The sequence below is a fragment of the Prinia subflava genome, chromosome 1 (assembly GCF_021018805.1).
Source record: "Prinia subflava isolate CZ2003 ecotype Zambia chromosome 1, Cam_Psub_1.2, whole genome shotgun sequence".
In the NCBI taxonomy this organism is placed as follows: domain Eukaryota; kingdom Metazoa; phylum Chordata; class Aves; order Passeriformes; family Cisticolidae; genus Prinia; species Prinia subflava.
In genome coordinates this window covers 41,702,271-41,719,211 of record NC_086247.1, presented here as the reverse complement: position 1 = coordinate 41,719,211, position 16,941 = coordinate 41,702,271, and the positions used below count along the sequence as shown (strand labels likewise).

Sequence of the window (16,941 nt, the reverse complement as noted above, 5' to 3'; positions counted from 1 at the left end):
GAGTTTCTACATCAGCAAATCTTAAAAGTTTAAGGATCCTTACAACCCAATCCATTCTATGTTTCTATAATCAACAGCTTCCATTCTTATAACAGTACTCTGTGTCACTACCCTAGGCCACGATAAAATGGAACACATTCACCATTTAGTTAAGCTATTTCCAAGAATTATTATCCACAGTCAATTATTATTTTCTTTTTTCATTATTGTGGTGCAGTTCAAGCAAGAAAAACAATGCAAATGGTTTTGAAATAACTATTTAGCCTTTTATTGCTTAGTTTAGAAAGGGGTTATTTTTCACACAGACTTAGATGTAAAAGCACATTGAATAGTTTGTATGTTTTGTCCTAATTGTAGGAACATACTGTTACTGCAAATGCTGGATTGGTTAATATTCAGGGACTTGTTCTTGAGTAACTATTTCATAGATTCAACTAGGAGCTCTTATATGAACAAAATTGTCTGGTGGAAAAGGAAGGAGAATGTCAAATGGAAGTCTGGATCTTTTTCTGATTTGTACCAAAGCACAGGTGGGTGTCTATGTCTGAATTAATACAAAATGATTGTGATGTTTTAACTGCTTTGTATGTTTTCAGTATGCATTAGCTTTAAAGTGTAATTCTGCAAACGATGCAGAATGTGCTTGCTCAGTAGCCTTGCAGAGTCTACTTCTTCAGACAGAGTTGTTAATACATATTAAGGTAAATTAATTAAAAGTCTTTGCAAGTTCAGAGTGACATGAAATACAGTAGACATTTCAGTAAGTCAGTTTCTGAGAACTTTTTTTGTTTAGTATTTTAGAGCCCATGCACAGCCAGTTATTTTAAACAGATTTGTTTTTCCTGTCTTTTAAAGCAAACATAAGATACAGACATAAATTTATTTATACACAGCACTGTAATTTTGTGTGACTCATCCTTTTGAATTTAATGAGACACTTTATAGATAAAGTTATTAATGTTATGGGTTTTTTTCTGTTGTATCAGAGTCTATGAAGTATAATGGTTATGTAAAGTACTAATGTGGTCATGTATTAAGTACTTTTAGATTGTTGCGTAAAAATGCAGAAGATAATTCAACTTTGTTATTGGAAATCAGCTAGTCACCTTGTGGCACTGTCTCATTCAAGCATCAGTGCCCTTAGAGATGTGGTTTTTCCTGAATTTTAGAGAAGGAATGATTCATCTAGGGTCATGCAACAGTTTTAGCACTTCAAATGCAAATGCAAAATTAGGTGTATTAATGGTGTTTGTCTTTTTGTACTGTTGTCTTGTATATCCAGTCTTCTTACTAAAAGGAGTGAACAAGTTCTATAGGAGTGTTTGGCCTTTAGGCAGAGCCTAGCTACTCAGATCTAATTGCAGTTCTCTTCCTTTGATATGGCATTCCTGATTCATCATCTGAGGTGGAAGGTATTGTGTTAATCAGTGTTAGTCATGCAAGGTTTCGGGTTTTTTTAAATAATGTCACAGAAACTAGTCAAAAATTAGTCATGTACATGAGTAATAGTTCCATTTAATACCTAAACTAGAGGAAAAGCTAGGAATATAGGTTGGGGGGTTATTTGGTAGTATATATATCTATGTGTATATATATATACTACTACATACAAAGGGTTCAAATTTAGTAACCTAATTTTGTGTCATCAAGTTTTTGTTTCAGCATGGTTTCAAGAAATAATATCAATCCTTCCACACAGTAGTGGAACCGTGCTCGCTCACAATTTGAAAAGAAAATTTACTATTCCTTATTAACAATGTATTTTGAAAGAGGATGACGTATTTGTTGTTAATATAAATTTTTTTTTGGTATCTTCTTTTAAGCACTAGAAACTTGTAGAGATTCTCACAGGCAGATTTTTTAATCTAAAAAAAGGAATGGCACCTTGGCAGAGTGTAACACTCCTGACAGGAAACCAGTCTCTTGCATGAGATGGTTGTTTCCTATTGAGTTGCAGGACCCTCCATTGCAAGTACCCCTGCAGCAGTGTGTTCACCTGGATCAGATTAAGACCACTTGTGATGCTATTTCACTTATTTCCTATAATTCCTTCAGTCCTCCATGATTACTCCAGTATCTCATAGAGATGTTTATATTGAGTGTTTTAAATGATACACATAACATCTCCTTCATTAATTATGTATAAAAGACTGTCATTTATGAACATTTCTGTCAAATCCAAAAATCCCCTTCTGCTGGCTGTTTACAACTATCTGTGTATTTTGGTCAGTCTTGCATCAGGAACTGCCTGAAGGAGTCAATGAGCATGCAGATTATTTATCCATGGTAGCTGCATTTTTAATAAATGCATATTAATAAATTATGCATGAATAGCATATGCATTGAAGCATACAGATGGTGGCTATCACAGGGTCTAGGCACAGCAGGGGCTGCTGAGGAAAATCCCAGGGCTGTCTATAATTCACACCTGGAGAGCTCCTGTAACAGAATTTTTGTTGTGAAGCTTGTTAAAGGCTTAGTCATTGACTTTATCTCTCGTGCTGTCTCCTCAGTGCTGAGAGTATTTGGGAAGCTCTGGCACCACCCAGGAATTCATTGACAGAATGTGCTGGGTGCGCATGCAGCCAAAGCACTGATAGCCAGCTAGGCCACTGTTGGAATTATTGGATGGACTTGAATTTTATACTTGTGTTCCAATTGTAACTTTGATTTTACAGCTTTTACCAGAAAAGAAATTGAGTCCTGTTGGAATTCTTAAGACTGATGTATATATTAATATTTGAATTGATTTTGCCTAAAGTCGTTTACCCGAATATTTTAAAAAAGTAAGAAACAGTTTTGTTGTTTGGCTTGGGGATTTTTTGTCTGTTTCTTCTGTTCTTCTAACAATTATAGTAGAAGTATAGCTGAATCAAGTGTGTAAAGGTATTAGGTTTGTTTAGTGAAGTCAACAGTGTTTTTCCCTTTTGATACAGAAATAAGCAGTCACAGACTGATGGAGAAGGTAAATAAAATAGTAATAAGGCGAGTCATTGAACTTCTCAAGAAAGCAGTTTTCACTTATTCAGTTGTAGAAACTGAAGAGGCATTTTACTTTATAAAATGTAAATAGGGGGCAGAACTTTAACACAGGCAGGGTTACCAAAATGTAAATAATTTCAATGTTTAATAATTTTGTATAAACTCATGGTCCAAACATATTTTTATTGGCTTACTTTTATTAATCTGCAGGAAACTTTGCATTTGATCATAACAAGGTAGGTACTTAGTACTTTAGGAATCTGTCAATTGTAACTGTATGAAATTTATTACCTCTGACTCAATATATGTATGATTATTTAGGAAAGATATTTTATTGACAATACTCTAAGAACTTATCTATTAGATTATAAATAGGATAGAAGTAGACTAGTCTAGACAAGACAAGAATTATTCATTTGTAAGGGACCCACAATGATCATTACTCCTATGCACCTCTACACCAAAGCCTACACACCATTTAAAATCTCATATCATCTCATATCATCTCTATTTATGACACAGTTACAAAAAGAGAGAGAGTGCTGAAAGGCAGAAATTATATGTCTTACGAATTTTTCAGATTTTTAGAATCTATAGTTGTTTATTCCAAATGGCAGCTGAGCATGGAAAATATTTCATGTGATTTCACTGCACACCTTGTTTGAATGCTTAAGATTGTCATTTAAATATCATATTCAAGTACATACTTCTAGAGAAAAAAATGCCCAGATAGACATTGCCTTATTCAAAACAATACCTAGTATTTTCTCTTACATTTGGCCCTATATAGTGCTGTCATTTGGGTTAATGAATTATAAGATTAAATTTTTTAAGTAGCACCTGCAAATAACTGTTCAGTTCTCATGGAAACCAGAATGAAAGATAAAGGGTGCCTTGAATAAAAATGTCTTTAAATATGAAAATAATTTCTTTGGACCCAATTGCTATAACTGCATTGTTTCATGTTTGCATTTCTATCAAAGGTAAGAGTCCAAAAGACATTATCATACTACTTGTAACTTTTACATGTTTACTGTAGTGCACTATATCACATTGCATTCTGTATTTCATATCAAAAAAAAAAAAGATGCATAGTGATATATGGTAATATATGTAGCTGTTAATGAAAATATACACTGTACTTACTGTTACATAAATGAATAATCTGTAAATAAATATTAGAAGAGGAACAAGGAAGAATATCATAGCAAAAGACATAAATAGTAGAAACCCTTATTTATTGCTGTCTAAACATACCCTCATAACATGTTACTAAACCACTGTGCATGTGTCTCACTCATTTTCCTATATAAGATCATTCTACAGAATTTCCAATAAGGTGCCACAAGAAATTCTGAATTCCCTACTGAGAGTCTACAATTTTTTTTTTTTTTTATGTTTGAATGTTTTCAATTTCTCTACAGCTACTGTAAGGTACTAAGTGTTCTGGTTATTCATGACTGAAAGGTCATTAAATTACAAGGTCCCAGTTGATAATACTGCAATTTACATGGCATTTATCAAGGAGATTATGTGAATCTACTTTTGTTCTGTGAGTTTAAAGGTGAGACCTCTTGCTCTTTTCAATATGGTAAGATTAAATAAATGAAACTCAATTCCACAGCAATTTCTATTATTATTAGAAAGAAAAAAAATTCTTAGGTGATTGTGAAGACATTAGTGCTAATAGAAGTCTTCTAAAGAATTCTCAGCATGTAAGTAAAACCCCTAAAGTTAATCTAGCATTACCATTATTTTCTGTTAATACTCTATTTTTTGTCTAACTGGTATCTTTTACCCATGTACATGTCCTATTATTGTTCAAAGTTCTATTGATCCAAAGAAGCTCTGTGCTATAAATAAATCCATTTGCTGCAGGGTGTGAAGCAAAGGTTGCTCTGGTTTACACAAAAGGTTGCTATGTATATTCAACATATGGTCCTCTTGGTACCTTAATTTGGGCAGAGGCATCTCTCTAAATATTTTAATAACTGGATCGTAACACATATGGATTAGAAATCAAACCCTCAGGCATATGATGGGATAATTCAGAACATAAAATAATGGTGATATAAGACAAAATTGTTATGCTTTGTGGAAGGTACTATTGCTCATCTTGGCAAAGAGTTGCTATGAAAAAGGGAATTGCTTATTCTATCCATGTCCTTTGAGGATAGTGGTAGGGTGATTAAAGTACAGCTTGAGAGACAGGACCTAACATGACTGCCCATGGTTGCTTAGGAAAGTTAGGGTCATTGTGGTGCAAATTCAAGCTGTGTCCCTGGGCAGTGTGCTGCTTGTAACAGAAACTGGTATTTGGAAAGCTCATGTTTGCTGGAGTTTTTAACAATTTTTTTTTAAAGCAAATCTGAATATAATCTCCATGAATTCACCTTCTCCCACTCTGCTCTGAACTGGTGTGGCCTCACCTTGAATACTGTGTTTTGGACACCACAATATAAGAAAGATATTAAACTATTAGAGAGTGTCCAAAAGAGGGCAAGGAAGAGGTTGGAGGGCCTTGAAAGGAAGATGCATGAAGAGTGGCTGAGATCACTTGATCTGTTCAGGCTGGAGGAAACTGAGGGGAGACCTCATAATAGACTGCAATCTCCTCATAAGGGGAAAAGGAAGGGCAGACACTGATCTCTTCTCTAGTGACCAGTGACAGGACAAGAGGGAATGACATGAGGCTGTGTCAGGGGAAATTCAGGTTGGATATTAGAAAAAGGTTCTTCACCCAAGGAATGGTTGGGCACTGGAACAGGCTCCCCAGGGAAGTGGTCACACCCCAAGACTGACAGAGTTACAGAAGCGTTTGGACAATACTTTCAGCCATATGGTGTGACTCTTGGGGAGTGTCCTGGGCAGGGCTGAGAGCTGGACTTGGTGGACTCTTCCAACTCAGTTTATTCTGTGATTCCATGATTCTGTGGTTCTAAGCCAAGGGAGTAAGACTACAGGCAGACCCAGACTAAACTCGTCGAATGTAAGAAGTGCTTTGCTCTGCTGAACCATTCCATTGTAATTCATGACCTCCAACAGAGCTATATGGTTCACCTGACAGGTTCAGGTGGCTTGCATAACTGTCAACTCTCTTAGAGTTCCTTTCTTTTTTCTTCCAAATAATGATCTCAAAATTGGGTCAAAATTCATGACTGTTACTAACATTTAATTTAAATTTGTGTACCAGCTGATTTAAAGGGAGATAAAACTTCAAATTATAGAATATTTTCTTGGGGGTTTTTTTAGGCAGAGTTAAACCTGAAGACTTGTGACAATATATGCAATTTTCTGCAAGATTAGTGAATAGGTGAACAGCCAAAATAAGTCTTGTGAAAAGCATGGGCTGATATTTCACTATAATGTGTTAAAATTTTAATTTCATCAAATTGCTCATGAGTACTTTTAAAAAGGGACACAAATTTGCAGTGCTCAGATATACACACGCTTGAGTCAGGGTGCTGTGTTCCCACATTTTCAAAATGAATTCTACAGTTTTTCCACTGCTGTGTTGGTGTTGCAGTGACCCCTATGTATTTATGGTGGCTATGTTAGCTACAGGGAAACAGAGCGTTTCAGCTTTTTTCTTACAAATGCTGTTGTATCTTGGATAGCTAGGAAGTTTGCCATTTGCTTCTAACTACTGTTGATAGTTTCAGTCAAATTATTGGCAGTCAGTGCTTGTCCTCTTAGCAGTGTGAGATAGGGATCGATTGAAATGAAAAGTTAATTTTGCTGCAATTTCTTCAGCATCAGAAGGAATTATCACAGCCTTGCTGTTGCTACTCTACCATCTTTGTGACTGTACTGAACTTCTGTACTGAACAGCACCTAAGGCTGATGAGGCAAATCTCATTGGCCTGAAATACATGTACAATTAAAATTAGACATTTAATTAGTCTTAAAATTAGACATTAGACTTAAAATTAAAGACTGCAGTCTGCTCTATATCATGAGAACTAAAAGCAAAATACTTGGTTTTAATACCACTTTTTTTTCTGAGTCTTTCCACCCCTAGCAGTTAACAGTAGTAACAGATTGTAATTGCCCTCTGTTACAAAGCTCTAAAATAATGTGTTGTACAGAACTTTGTAAAAAAATCTTGATTGTTTTTTCCCCATGCTGTTCCCAGAACTACTTTTAATTCTTCTCCTAAGGGAAAAACAGGCTGGCATTTGGAAGACACGCTGCAGATCTGAGCCTCTAGTTTCTGTCAGTAAATGCTCTTGCTGCAGTAGCAGAGCTACTTTGGCATTCTTTCAAAGAAAAGATTCTTCATCTCAGCTGTTTCCAAAGAAAATACTTCTTTTTCTCAAAGAACATATATTTTCTACTGTTAGAAAGAACATAGTAAGTTGTGATATCTTTTTATAATTCGTATTATAATAAGGCAGTAAGACATTAAAATTATTGTGGTTTTCTCCAGCCTATTTTAGAAATTATTGTGGGAATAAAAATGGTGTTCAGGGGCCCAGCCTCTATAACAAAGACTCCTGACCTGAATGTATTTCCTAATTTTCTCCAGAACAAGAAATTTCTGTCAAAATTTTGAATAAAATTAAATTGAAGGACAACATATCTCAATATATATTATACAGCTATTAAGAAAAAAGTACCAAAACACGGATTATTTATGATCAGAAACCAAAATACCAAAGGCATTTCAAAAATTCATACATCAGAAGCAAATAGAATTTATGTTCTATAACCACTCCTGGTTTCACACAACTATAGGTACAACTATTTTCTGCCTTGGGGGGCAATCACCTAGCAAATTCTTCCCCTGACAGCTACACAGCTGAAACCTGCTGTGACTTACTGTTACTAACTTCATTATTTCATCAGTCACTGAGGTTCCATTGCTTGAGACAGAAGTGAAGATAATTGGAAACCCCATAGAACAACTGGAGAGAAAAAAATACATGACAAAAACGGTACATAAGATACATAAGAAAGGAGGAAATGTACTGCTATATATTGTGAAGAATACAACATATTTTTCTCTCTGCTAGAGGAAACATTCAAAGAGAAAAAAGTCTTAATTATAAAGCCTGAGTAGTAAGGTGAAATTTAGGAGCAAATATAAAAAAACAATGATTGGTAATGTTGAGACTTTTTTAATAGACTACAGGAGTATTCTGTCTCCATTTAGAAACCTAATAAGAGCCAGTCAGCCTTCTTTGATTATGGAATTAGGGGAGAAAGCAATCAGCTTGTTCCTGTAAATCCTTTCAGTCACTCACCTGTCTACCTATGATACTTCTCCCTATTCTCTAGGCTTATCCTTTTACCATCCCAGTTCTGGGATGTCAGTCTTGATGCTTTTTTCTCTCTCCTTGTTTCCGGTAGTTACCTCACTCCTCCTGGTTTTACTGAGGATTTTGGTGTACTTCACTTTGAAGAGCTGGCTGAAATCCAGCCAGAAGCCTGGAGGGTTAAAACCTGCTCAAAAGATGAAGCAGGGAGAAACTGCTGGCTTGCTGGATCAAGTGGATGGCTTTGGGTTTTCCTAGTATGGAAGTAAGGAAAGAACTCGCAGAGGCCTTCTGAGTATGACTATTCAGTGGTACTGGTTGCTGCCAGGGAAGGTGTAGCACCTTCTCAATCTGCTCTGCAATGTGATTGCTGTCAGGTGACAAGCAGGTTTTCCCCTCTATATTTGCTGTGCTAAGGCAGTGGAATTGTGAAACAGGGTTAACAGCAGGTGCTTCATAGCTAACTGGAACAGGTTCTAGAAGCAAAGCCTAGTACCTGATTTTCATATGTAGGGAAACTGGAGAGCAATGTAAGTGCTAGCCTACCTGGAGTGAGGATGCTGAGCGGGAAGCTGCCAGCCCTGTGGGAATGCTGAGGAGGGTAGCTTCAGCCTAGACTGCACTCAGCTGCCTTTGATGCCGTGGAGCCACTGCTGAGGATTTATGCACCAAAAAGACCCTTAGAAAAGAAGTCCCTACAACATGTCTTTCAAAAGAATTATACTATTAACAAAAGACAGAGTCCCCCTCCCTGGCGCCTTTCTTTTTTTCTTTTTTTCTTTTTTTCTTTTTTTCTTTTTTCTTTTTTTCTTTTTTTTTCTTTTTTTCTTTTTTTCTTTTTTTCTTTTTTTCTTTTTCTTTTTTTTTTTCTATAATTGCTGGGATGTGGTGTTTTGTTTTGTTTTGTTTCCTTGTACAATGTGGAAGATCAGAATTTTTTTCCCTTTATCTAATATTATTCAGCTCAGGATCCCAGGAAAATATTTCTAATACCACAATATGCATGCGGCTTTTAAGAAAGTGTGCCAGATTGGGATTTGTTTGTAGGTTTTGTACAGTTGCTTCTCAATTACTTAAAACTGACCAGGATGGGAGGAGAAAGAAGGAATAACAGGCTGTTTTCTATATGTTATTCTTCCTTTTGGGATAAAACATATTTATTTCACCCTTGTTTTAGAGATCATTTTAGTATATGTGACTTATTACTTTGACTGCATACCCATACATTTTAATGAAAGTCTATTCATTAATTTTGCAGTGAAGTTTTCTTTTTGCACCGTGCCCTGAAGGTTTTTCCCACCCCTGTACATTCCTCTGAGTTTCTCTGGTGATTTAGAATCCTAATATATCTAGAGGGGCTGCTTGATGTTGTATTCATAGTAACATCTGCGAACAAAATGCAGCCTACAAGTTTCTGTACAAGTAAGCACTTTTAGGGCAGGTATATTATGTGCCTTTCTCTGTCCTTAAAGTGTAGATCACTTCCTTTTCAAATTGCTCATAGAGCTAGTTTCAGCAAACTAACTTTTATCTGTGCAATCAAATGCACAGTAGGAGACCCCCTTGCATACAGAAGTGGAAACCAAGCTCTCTTCTCCTTCTGGTACTTCCTAAAGATTACTTTAGATCAGTTTCTCAACTGTCTAAAGGCTTCTGATTTTTCTCTAATACATGGAACGTTGTTACCCTGTTAAGATACCTAAGGACAACTAAGGGGCACTTATCTTGTTCTTTGATTATCTGAATTTAAACTGATAAGCTGAATTTTGGCTCAGCTGTCAAGAGACAAATGTTTCAAGCCAGATGTAACCGTACTTACTGCATTCACACAGGACTAAATTTGGGCATGTTACAAATGTATCAAAAATGAGCAGAAAATCAAGAGGTGTTAAAAATAAAAAGGCCAATCATTTATTGATACAAAACGGCTACAGGAACTGGAGGCTAGGGTAATCCCAGCCTCACACAGCAAGCCAGAGCAATACTAATACCTATATGGGGGCCACCCCTCAGCGCTGTCAGTTGGTGAGGGAGAAGCCCCTCTGAGGGTGGCCAGTGTCTTTTATAGATTCAGTCCCCTCAGTGATTGGTCCGTTCTGGATCCTCCGCGTGATTGGTGCATTTCCTCAGCTCCCATTGGTCCTTACCGGGTGCTCTCTACACCAATCGTCTCTTCCCGCCATAACTTGATTGGTTAGTCGTATTCACCAATGAAGGCTCTAGGTTGCAATCCCTGAGTTGATTGGAGAGATGGTCCCTTTTTCTTTGTTATATTTTTCCTGGAAAGCTTATCACTATCAAAGTAACCGTAGGACTATAACCACACAAAGTTTCTATATCCATTTGAAACTATTCATAGCAATACTAGCTAACAAACAACAACATTACAACAGTAACAACTCATAACCCCACATAACCTTAGAGAACTACTTAAAAACGTACTTGGTTACAGATCCAATGGAAACTTAGGGGATACATGCTTACATACTTATACTTGTAATATACTTATGCTACTAGTAAAAAGAGTTTTAACTTTCTGTATCTATGACAGGCATACGTCATCTTCTCAAATAATTTGTGAAGTAAACTGATTTATGCTGAAGAGCAGAAAACCAAAGGCTAGGACCATGAGGAAGCTGTTCCATACATAGAACTTGGGAGAAAAGAACTCCTTGAAAGAGTTGATGCTCCGTGCCAGAGCTGCAGTATCAGTGTGCGGCCCTCACTGTGTCTCCATCCAGTAAATCTCTTCTCCAAGTTTGTCTTCCTCAACCTCTGTCCAAAACTGTTGTGCTTGGAGGAGGCTGTTTGACTGATGTTGTCAGCTGTCACAATACAGGTGTGCAGTGCCATCAGGAGCACGCTGTCTTAGAACAGCAATCTCTGCAGGTGCTACGAAGAGCTTAGCTCAGTATTTTCCTTCCAAATGTGTAGGGGTTGTATACTGGAACATGAAAGCCATCTGTTGCTCGAGGTGTCAACTCTACAAATAACTTAGAAAAAGGACTGCCATTCTGTTGCTGTAATTTAATACATTTCAGCTGCCTGTAAGACTTTTGTATCTTTGTGAGTTTGGGGGATTTTGACCTAGGTTAAGCCAGCTTTCTGTTCACATCTGCAGACAGGAATCTTTATTGATCTCTAGAAGCCACCTGACTGTGCAGGCAGTGCTGATAACATTCTGCTATTATATGTCTCTGCTCAAGGCTGGCTGCTAAGGAGTCTGTGTTAGCTAACAGTGCAGCACAATTAGTTGAACAGATTTGTAGCACAAACAGGTACCAAGAATGTTTCTTCTTTGCAAGGGTTCCACTGCACATGTACCACAGTGCACATCAAGGTGCAGCAGAACCTTGATGAGCTAATGGTTGAATGGCTGTGGAGCTGTGCTCTGAAAGTGCATTTCAGCTCCAGACTATAATCTTAGTGCACGTACCCATCTGCTCTTCAGTCAAGATGTATCTGACAAAAAAATGCTTTGCTACTTGAGATTGATTGAATAAGAAAAGCATTGATTTTTTTTCCTAGCTTCACAATGGTTCTGTAATTTCATCAGTGCATGGGCAACTGTGAACTGAGCATTACATGTGTGCTTTATCCTATGGAATCCTCTAAACTGGAGAAGATCTTTAAGATCATCAAGTCCAACTGTAAATTCAGCACTGCCAAATCCAATACTAAATGCCACATCCACGTTTTTACATACCTTCAGGGATGATGACTTATTTACTCCCCTGGGCAGCCTGTTCCAGTGCTTGACAATCTTTTTGGTGAAGACAATTTTCATAATGATCAACCTAAACCTCCTCTGGCATAGCTTGAGGCCATATCCTTTCATCCAATCACTTGTGACCTGAGAGAGGAGATCTACCTTCAGCTCTTTTTACAACATCCTTTCAAGTAGTTGTAGAGAATTTTAAGGTCCAACTGCAGCTCCCTCAGCCATTTCTCATCAGACTTGTCCTCCAGACCCTTTACCACATTTGTTGCCCTTCTCTGGGCACACTCCAGCATCTCAATATCTTGCAGTAAGAGGCCAAAAACCGAACACAATATTCAATGTATTTTGCCTTGCACCTGTGTAATTGAAGAAACTGTGATTCCCCAAGTGTCCTTATAGAATACACCTCTTCTTCCTCTTCCTATGCATCTTCAAGGTAGCATTTCAGTTATGTGATTTTAAGAATACCAAAATTTGTCTTGTTTTATAGAAATCTACTGGTTTCTGTGATGAATTTTGCCTTTCACACAGAAGCTGTTGACCACTCTCAGCTTTTCTGTATAGATATGCACTCTTTGTTTCAGTCCTGCCGTAGATGCATTTCTGGGTATCCTTTCTAGAGTTAATCTGGGGAAAGCTTAACTCAGGAGAAGATTACATGACTGTTTCAATAAGGCAAGTGTACTTATTTCTTCAGGACCACTGACGTTCATGTTCAGACTTAATAATGCCAGCAGTAATGAAAATTCATAATGAATTTTTCAATTCAACATCTAAAAATGTTTTCAGTCTGTGGTCCTTCCTGGCTGAATAACCATTAAAAAAACTGAGGCAAAAACCCATTGGTTTTTCTTGTATGTTCACTCCACTGAGTGTCCCAAAAGATTCTCAGGAAAAGTCCAAGTAATTGTTTAAGCATTCAGCAAAACCCTCAAAAAGTATTGACATGACATGGAGTACTCTGTAGGGATTTGGACTGTAAATCCTGCCTACATGAACTGGTTGCTGTCTCTATAATCCAGCTTGAGTGAACTGGTAGATAGGCAGTATTAATAAGTGCCCTAGTTTAGGGCAAATCTGGGAGAAAACCTCCAAAGTGATTCCTCCAGAAAGCAAATTCAAGCTGCCCATCCCCCAGCTGGTTCATGAGAAAGATTTCCTCAGAGAGAAGCGGAAAATAACCTGTTTATTCAACAGGCAAAGCACTCCCCAGCACAAAAAATGACCAATACTAAACAACAAAACCTCTGACTGCTCCGAAGAGAAAACAAATTCAGACGGCCCCTTTCATGGGTTGCAGTTCAGCTCACTCAGTGTATTACCAGCCCCTCTGGCTCTGGAAAATGCCATGGCCTGGGCCAGACCCTGGTGGGCCACAGTTGTGGGCTCCCAGTGCCCTTCTGGGTTCTCAGTTCAGAGCAGGTTCAAAACAGTACCAAGAAAAAGAAAAAAAATACAGTCCAGGGAACTTCTCTGCCTCATCTAGCTAAAAACTAACTCAAAAACAAAGGTGTGCTTTCTCCTGCTGTGCACTGCAGACAGCACAGTCCAGGAGAGGGATGTGGGGGAGCAATCTCTGATAACAGACTCTGCACTTCTACTCTTTCCCTTCACTCTCAGAATCAGTCTTAAAGTTGCAGAACTCAACTTCCAGCACAAACAGAACAGACAATTGGGGATACAAGCATCATACAGTCACCCTCAGACAATAAGAAGGAACAGAGCAGTGTTCGTGCATATGTGTCTTGTTTTCAGCCATGAACAGGGTTAATTTTTCAAAGCAGTAGTGAGAGTTGAGAGCCTGGAACCCTGTGGGCATGGCCAGGAACCTAATGTTATTCCATATGATTTTAGATCATTGCCAGGGGTGGGGAAATCTCTCTCTTGCTTCCTGGAAGAAAGGAGGTCCCTTTTGAGAGCTGGAAAAGAGTGTTGGGTGGAGGGTCTGCCTGTCATTGTTTCATTGTCCCAGGCCTGGAGAGTATTTTGTGTGTAAAACACACCCTCTTTGTATACTTTTGATATTAGTATTGTTGTATTGTTGCTGTTATATTCTTATCTCATCGTTGTTTCCAGTACGTTTTTCTTATCTCAGCCTGTGATCTCTGCCTTTTGTGTTTTTACCTGGAGGAAAAGGGAAAGACATGGGAGTGGGAGCACTAAATTGGGGAATACCACTCCTAAACCATAACAATAAGCTAAAACTGATCTGCTAAAATCACTGTGGATCCAGCTGTAGATGTCTGTCACATTAGAAACTCAAGTGTTGCCATTTTATCCAATCTGACAATGACATGCTAGGAGCTACTCAAAAACTATCTTAATTGACCACTGTCATTTAGTTACAGTTTTTGTAGGAAGAGAAAATATGATTGCTTTCTGTAGATAGACCCATTGGGTGGAAAAAAAAAAAAAATCTTACAAACATCAGTAATGTGAATTAGAGGTCAAAGACTAAAGTAAAAATGTCAATTGTAACTTTTTGACTGTTACTGTTTTTCCAACAAATAATGATAGTGTTCCAACCAAATGACAAAAAAATGTTAATACTCATGGAATGGAGTACAATTTTTAAACTAGTGCAAAGATCATAAGAATGTAAGGATTATTGTCAGAATATCTGATTTATGGCTAGTCAGTATAAAAAAAGACAGGTTAGGAGACAGGAAAATTAATACATTATAGTCAAAGACGCATCAACCCTGAACAAAAGTTGATAATGGAGACAATTGCAAAGACAAGAAGTCTTAGGGTACTGATTGATTGGAGAAACCACTCAGGCATATCTTTGCAGAGGTTGAATCAGAAATTTTTAGCTGAAAGAAGGGAGAGGAATAGGAAACACAAGACTTCTCATATGTTTCATGGGAACAATTTAGTTTACAGGATAGTGGAGAAGAATTGTGGGATTACATGTACAGAAGACAAATATATTTTGTCATTATATCAATTGGGCAGCAGATATTTTTGCTGTCTTGAAGCTTAGTTGTTTTATAATAGATTGACTTACACAAACAACTCCTGAACAAGGTTTTTATCTGCTGTGATGAGCTCAATGCTGTTCTGTTTGGAGTAAATAGCATCTTGTTCTAAGAGATACAGTTCTTGCACTGTATAAGCACTGTTTAGCAGTAATGAAAACTTTATTATTAACACTATTTCAGCACAAATGCAGAGTATAGCCTCAAACAAGAAAACCAACTCTATCACAGCCAAAGCCAGTAGACTGGGGTATGAAAAGGAACTGATTACTGAGAAAAGCTTTATGCAACCACATCCTTATCATGGTTAAGAGATAATTAAAGGCCATACTATCCCCCCAGACACACCAAAAGAAGGAATCACACCTAAGAGGTATCTGGTGCCTCTTTCCATAACGAAGTATGAGTCCTCTTACTGCAAAGCCATCTGACCTGCTATCATGGGTTTTTTTTGTGGGTATTATGCACTATAAAAATGTGTGTATGATATTCAGTAAAGTGTCCATTTTTCAGGCCTAGATGTGTTCCTCAAATTCATGCTATTTGGAGGGCGAAAAAGTCAGCTAATCTTCTAGCATCAGTTACTTAATTCTCTGTCTGTTCTCTCTTGCTAGTTTGACTAAAATGCAAATAGATTTATCTGAATTCAGGAGTACTGGCTATCTTCTGTTCCCATGAAACTTTTCCAGGCTTTAATGTGGGCTCACTTCTCAAGTGGCCTAAAAAGAAGCATCTTTCTATGTGCTGCCCTTTGCTAATAGCAGCAGTTTACTCCACCAGGTTTACACAACCTTTCTCTTGAGTGATGCCTGCCTGGTCGTGTGTCTCCTGAGCAGCTGTTTTAAGCAAAGCAGGCCTTGACCAAATCAGACAATGAAATGTACAATGCTAGCAGGAGGTCAATCAGTTGAGATGATTATATGCACTATTTTCTGCAACCTTTCTTCTGGTTCTAAAAAGCAGCATTTCTTTTGCATTTGTCTGCCTTTCCTTCCTCAAGCTACTTGCAAGAAACTCAGGCTTCTTGATTTTTCAGTTCTGAATATCCTTTAAGTCAAAATAGTTGTACAACACATAGCACAGAGAAAAGAGGAAATTATATCATGGAAGTATGTCAGTAAAAGTGGAGTGAGGATTGGTTATGAAGCTTATCTGCACTTGAATCCCTAAGTACTGATAAAGGTACTGTGAAGCTGTATTCCTTGTTTTGGATACATTCCCAGAGTGACTACTGTAAAGTGAGACAATTCAAGCCTTTCATCCAGACGGGGTTTTTATGGGCTTTGCATTTTCTGTGTTGATGGAATCAGTGTAAGGCTTTTCCATTATATTAACTGGGTCTTTGGACATTCATGTTTTATTTTCTGCCTCTCCCCTTGTCACACTCAAGTACCATTTCCATGTATGAACTCATTACAATTCTACCAGGTAGAAGCCTCTGATAGGAAAATATTTAGCAGTACTGTCCAACAAGTCCCATAAATTTAAATGAGTAAGATTGCAAAAATGCAAAAACCCAGCACTTTTTCAAAAGAACAGGGCTTTTACTCCAAGGTATTTTTCACTTCCTAACTAAGTTTCAAGTGCTGCAAAATACAATAAAATTGCCTTCTCCTTCTGTTTCTAAAAGCTCCATAATGATCTATATACACATTCTTTCGCCTAGTGTTTATTTTATGAAGTCTTACAAGCTTCTACAAACCTATTTATGTCACTAGGCTCTAACTGAAGAGTGCATAGGTTGTAAATATGAAGTATAAGTGAACTCCTGGTTTCAGCTTCATAGATGACTTTTTCGTTCTCTACCTGGTGAGAGGAAATGAAAAATCATATTTAATGATTGGCTGTCAGTGGAGACTTCAAAGCTTTCTTTTCTTTTTAAAAAATCTGTTGTTACAAGTGAGTGTCAAATAGTCTTGAAGAGAGCTGTAAAAGAGAAAAGGCAATCACTAACACTACAAAACTTTAGGTTTGAAAATAACTTCTATGCCTATGGGAC

General features: G+C 37.4%; 1 long non-coding RNA gene across 2 annotated transcripts in view; it reads left to right on the top strand.

Moving 5' to 3' along the window:
* The first annotated feature begins 426 nt into the window (after positions 1–426).
* Positions 427–16,941, top strand: part of LOC134562230 (uncharacterized) — a 138,550-nt gene continuing 122,035 nt past the window's right edge. Inside the window, exons 1-2 of one of the 2 annotated variants that reach the window (XR_010083108.1) lie at positions 427–530; positions 3,193–3,218. This is a non-coding gene — a long non-coding RNA (uncharacterized LOC134562230). The remainder of the gene's footprint in view (positions 531–3,192; positions 3,219–16,941) is intronic. The other variant, XR_010083105.1, reaches the window with a different exon arrangement.